Source organism: Phodopus roborovskii, unplaced genomic scaffold, assembly GCF_943737965.1.
Source record: "Phodopus roborovskii unplaced genomic scaffold, PHOROB, whole genome shotgun sequence".
Taxonomy (NCBI): Eukaryota; Metazoa; Chordata; class Mammalia; order Rodentia; family Cricetidae; genus Phodopus; species Phodopus roborovskii.
The window spans coordinates 1,729,748-1,735,747 of NW_026126407.1; positions in this window are offsets into that span (position 1 = coordinate 1,729,748).

A 6,000-nucleotide genomic window follows, 5' to 3' on the forward strand; every position below is an offset into this window, starting at 1 on the left:
TTGCATGATAAATACCACTCGCTATTCTATGTTATGGGTTGGGAATTGCTCCTGCCTGGCATGACAAAGGGCTCTTTGGGGCCCATTAGTCAACATGACTTGAATAAGAATGCAGACCACTAAAGGAAGCAAAATAAAAATGTACCATTTCTACATCTTTCCTTCAGTTCAGCCCCTTTGGTGTTTTATACATTAATTATTCAGAAGAAACTAAGGTAGCACCCAGCTGAGTAAATATGACATAACTGTGGATCTAAAGGCATTCAAGAGCTCCAATTTTAGAAGCAAAGTGGCAGACTGAAGACTAACTCCATGAGCTCCATCACTTTGAATGGATATCTTCACCTCTCTGAGCCTCATCTGGACAATGAAGACAATAGCGATTTCTATTTTTATAGTATCTTTAAAAGAAATGCAGGAGAAAAAAAAACCCATTTGGTGCAGTTCTTGGATGTAATGGGACAAAATGATGTTAGTATCATATCTAAGTGAGCTCAGATTCTTTACCCCTGAATTGTGAGCAAGTCATGGATGCTCACAACTCCCAGAATCCTTGGTGATAATACGGAGTAGCTGAACCCACAGGTCTCCTGTGGGTCTATTCCTATGAGCCAATACTTATGGAAAAAATAAAGATACCCACACACCAGAATAGAATGGAGTGTCAACTCAGGAAAGAAGATAGAAGCATCAAGGACACGTGGTAGAGGGAAGGACCACAGCACAGATGGGCAGAAAGAAAGGGCTCAGAGCCCCAGGGCAGGCCTGCATGTCAGGTTAGATGTCATGTGGTCTGACCCAATGATGAAACTGCCTGGCCCTCTGTGTCCTCATCTACTAAGGGGAGTCAATACAACTGAGCCCCGGGGTGTCATAAGAAATCACTTGTGAGGAATGCCAGTGTATGGAGCCTATGTCTCAGTACATGTAGATTCTGTTCTCAAGAACCCAACTGTTGGTCTCCATGGTCTGTCTTCAGTCCTGCCAGAGGCCAGATACCCAGAAACTTGAATGCAGAGTGAGCTGAGTACCTCTAGCAAACTTGGACCCCTTAGTCCTGTAAAGGCAAAGTTCCTTTCCTCAAAATTAGCATGAATGTATACACACACACACACACACACACACACACACACACACACACACACGAGGTAGGGGGATGGAGAGTAACTGACTTTAGGCCACAGAACAACCTCTTGCAGAGCTGTGCTGAGAGCTATAAGATGGGCCAGCTCCTTAAGAGCACAGGAGTCCCTGGAGCAGAGGATGAGAGCTGGTGACTTCTCCCCTCCTAGAACATGCTTCTCCTCCTCATTGTTAGGGTCAGTTTCTTCCCAGGAGAACAGATAGTTCAACAATGTCCATGCTGTGCTTCTAGACAGCTCCATACACTGAGAGTCTCTCTCCATAAGCCTGCAATGCCATGGTGATACCCTGCAATGACTGTGGAAACACTGCCACCTCAGGAGTCTGATTAGATTATCCCAATTGTCCCAGGTTGTAGGACAGCTAAAGACACAGCCAAGATTTAACCTCAAGTTCTCTTGTACTGGGTTTGTTAATTAAAATCAAACACTCTCCAAAAGAAAGGTGGCAACTTGGCTAGAAATGGAGACCGGTGTCCATTGGTGGTGTGATGACCTTTTCCCTCTTGGTCATGCTGCCTCGGAAATTTGGACCTTATTTATCACATTGGTAAAATAAGTTTTCCCCAAATGACTTCTGAGATTGCTTCTAGATGCTAGCAGTTGTGACTGGGAGTCTGGGTTCCATACCTGCTCACTTAGGCCTGCTCATCTCCTAAAACTTCTGTCCCTGCTCACATGACAGCCTTATAGTATATGACCCTCTCATCCAAGGAAAAGTTGATAACACAATCATGTTAAAGACTGCTTTTGGCAAGCACCTATACCCTTTTGCACCCCATAAAGTGAGTTCCAGCACCCCAGTTCCACCATACCAGAAACTGAGACCCTCACCATCACTCCACCCACAGAAGCATTGAGTTCAAACCTACAGTTGGTTCATCAGACTCCTTACCCACCATTCAGACAGTCTTCCTTTATGTTCTAGACTTCTTCTCTACCTCTGTGTTCTTCAATGAGGAAAGTTCTTGGCCAGTCAGCAAAAGACCCAAGCAGGGGATGCAGCTCCCCCAGAGATCCAGGAAAAGAGGAAATGTAGCAAGATATATGGGTGTCATCTGGGAACACTCAGATCCACACCATCCCTATCATTAGCAGGGCATCTTCAGGAGAATACACACACACACACACACACACACACACACACACACACGAGATGACCCTCTCACCCAATGAGAAGCTGATAACTGAACATGCTAAAGGCTGATTTTATATATATATATTTCCATACACTGGTTAGTATCACAGGGTTTACTGAATTTCTATTTTTAAAATCTTCATAAACAACAATTGTTCTGAAATAAAAGCAAAGGCAAGAGTTTTTAGCTCTCCAATCTGATTCTTTTTGCTTCACAAGAAAAGGAAGAGAAAACTGGCAGGAAAATGAGAATTGTTGAGAGTAATCCCAAGAGAGAATAAGGGTAGGAGAGAAATACGGGGGGGGGGGGGGTCTTGTGTGCCTCCTCAGAGGCCATGTCTCAACATGGAATCAGTGGTATTGCAGGTGGTGGGGACTGGATCCCAAGACTTACAGTATCCTGATAATTTTAGAGGAGGAAAAAAAGGATAGAGATGAGAAGAAAAAAATGGACAGGGAATGAGAAAACACAAGATCTACACTTAGGATTTTGGGTAGTTTCCTTTGACTCATGGTCCTCAATCAATGCAATACAGGCTCCTTCACCAACTGGCTGTGGCCCCATGGCCAGTGTACCTCTAGTTGTCTGCTGTTGGAAACAAACTTCCCACCTTCCTGGTTCACTGGGCCTAGAGCAACCAGGTAGCCTTTGTAGCAGGGCATACGCCATTTCAGGAGGTTGTCCTTCAACTCCTGGATCATCTCCCATTACTTCTGCATTCACTATGCAAACCTGCTGTAGCAAAGTAGCATAAACTGAATGGCCTTGAATAAATGGGACTGCTGCCCAGCCCTCCAGGAGCTCTGTGGAGTAATGATATAGCAAGAAAATAGACAATTACCCTTAGTACAAATCATGCTGTGCTAGAATTATGCGAACTACAAATTTGCAAACTACAAGCAACCCACATTCCTGAGGCTATGGTGAGGGTATCACTGTATGAAGGCTGAATTGTGATCCCAACAAAATGCTCTGTGACCTAAGGCAAGTTCCTTGACCACTCTGGATCTCCATTTTCTTACCTGCAAAAGAAAGAAAGGCTTTTCTGAGGTTCTAAGTAAAGAACAAAACCAGAAGTTATCAACTTATGGGCATACCTCTTATTCTTTGTTTTCTTCATCTCAGCCATGCATGACCTCAGCAATATTGGCATAACCATCCCCTGGATGGCACCGGTCACAATCTGGTTATCACTTATGAGAGGTCCATCAGATCTTGTGTGCTCTGCCTCCCAGATACCTCTCACTTCTCTCCATCACCCTATGCATCCCCTGCTCCAGCCCTCCATACTCTTTGCCTGATAGAGTTAGAGTATGAAATATCCCCAGAGACTCACTTGTTGGAACACGTGGTCCCAGGTGGTGCTGCTCAGGAAGAGTGTGAAGCTTTAGGAGGCGGAGCATCCTCGGAGGAAGTGAGTCACTGGGGGCGGGACTTGAGGCTTTTTGTTCTGGCATTACTTTCTGTTTTCTTTTTGCTTCCTCTGGAAAAAATGTAATCTAACCAGTCAGACTCCAGCTCCTGCTGCCACGCCATCCCTCACTGCTTCCATGTCTTCTCTACCATGACAAACTGTATCTTTCTGAACCTCTAAGCCATAATAAGCCCTTTCTCCCTTAAGTTGCCAATAGCCAGGGTGTTTGGTTTCAGCACTGAGAAAGTAACTTAGACACCTGGCTTATGACATCTGCTCAGTAAAGAAGTCAGTTCAAATCCACAACTGTTAGCATGGCATTGCCCTGTGCCAAATCCTCCAACAGCTACCTACTGTTCTTATGATCTATTTCCAAGTGCTTCCTGTAACTCATAAGGCCCTCTGGGACCTGGTGGCTGACACCATCCCTGGCTGGCTCTCAGGTGGGTCTCTATCCATTCTTTTACACTCTTGAGCCATTCAACACTGTGTCCTTCCTGCCTCTAGGTCTCAGTGTGTACTCTTCCCTCTCTGCCTGGAATGAGCTCTCCCATGTTCTTCACCCAGTAACTGCTCAGCCTTCAGGCTCCACTTTGAAATCACACCCCTCCCCCACAGAGATTTCCTTGGCATCCTGAACTAGTTTAGGGCTCTCAGACATCCTTACTGTCTGTCTCCTAAGCCCCACAGACTCCTTTATGTAATCCTTTGTGTGAACATCTACTAATAGCTGTTTTCCCACTGTGCTGTGAGCTCCATGGAGCCAGGGCCTAGTTTGTTTGTTTACCATGGCATCTCCAGTGGCCAGGCCTTAATACAGTCAATACATGACTGCTAAATGATTGTTAGAGTGGTCAGAGGAAAAGCCTCTAGCACAGAGCCTGAAGTCAGCATTTGGACAGCGCGCGCGCGCACACGCGCGCGCACGCGCACACACACACACACACACACACACACACACACACACACACACACACACACACACACACCCTTCTCCTTTTCCTCCTCCTCCTCCTTCTCCTTCTCTTCTCTCTCCATGGGACTCTGGGCCAAGCTGGGATCTCAGGATGTCAGGGTCAGTGTCACATCTCTTTCCAGCATGGTTTTATTCTAGGCTTCCTGGTAGCTGGTAGACCCCGGGAGTGAGGGATTTAGCTCTCCTCTCTTTTCCCTAGTTTTCTTACCCCCAAGGTAGAGAAAAAAATAGGTTTTTATATGCATTTCCTGGGAAAAAGAGTATAAAGATAGGTTCAGTGGTTTGGCCACGTCACAGGACACTTAAAATAATGACACAAGAGAATATCTTAAGGGATGGCTTCCTCAGCAAGAGCAGGTATCCTGTGTGGTGTCCTGGTTCTATCCACATCTCTCCAGAGGACCTGGCAACCACTTGCCTTCCTTCCCCTAGGTAAGGGCACAGTGGGCCTCCCTCCTTGTGGCTGAACACAACCCCCTCCCACTTGGTCAGACACAGTAATCCCCTTCCGTATTATGGTAGTTCCATGTTCTGTCCTGCCACAGCCTGTCAGGCAGGGAGGTAGGCAGGCAAGCAGGACCCTGAGAATTAATGTGGTTAGGAGCATATCAGAGCTGCAGCTTTGTGAGAACAGCCTGTCACTCTATTCACTGAATGGGGAAAGATAGGGCATAGACTCAAGCAATCCCTGTGTGCTAGACAGCTTTCTGTCAACTTGACACAAGCTAAAGTCATCTGAGAGAAGGGCACTTCAATTAAGAAAGTGCCTCCCTAAGATCAGGCTGCAGGAAAGCCTGTAAGGCATTTTCTTAATTAATGATTGATGGAGGAGGGTCCACCCCAGTATGGGCTGATGGTCCCAAGTTTTACAGAAGGTAGGTTGAGTAAGCCATGGGAAGCAATCCAGTAAGCAGCACCCCTCCATGGCCTCTGCATAAGCTCCTGTCTCTAAGATCCTGCCCTGTGTGAGTTCTTGTCCTGACTTCCTTTGATGATGAACAGTGATGTGAAAGTGTAAGCCAAATAAACCCTTTCTTCCCAACTTACTCTTTGGTTTCATTACAATAGAACCCTAACTAAGTCACCCAGTAATGTACAGTAATAACATAACCAGGAAAAAACAAAACACAATATATTTAAAAATAATAATAACTTCCTTTGAAGCTGTTAAGATGGTGAGAAGGATATTGCTGTGCAAGCTTAGGGACTAGAGTTCAATCCCTGGATCCCATGTAAAGATGGAAGAAAAGAAGTGACTCCATAAAGTGGTCCTCTGGCCTACACACACACATACTACTTGTTTTCAAAAAAAAAAAAAAAGGTTTTGCC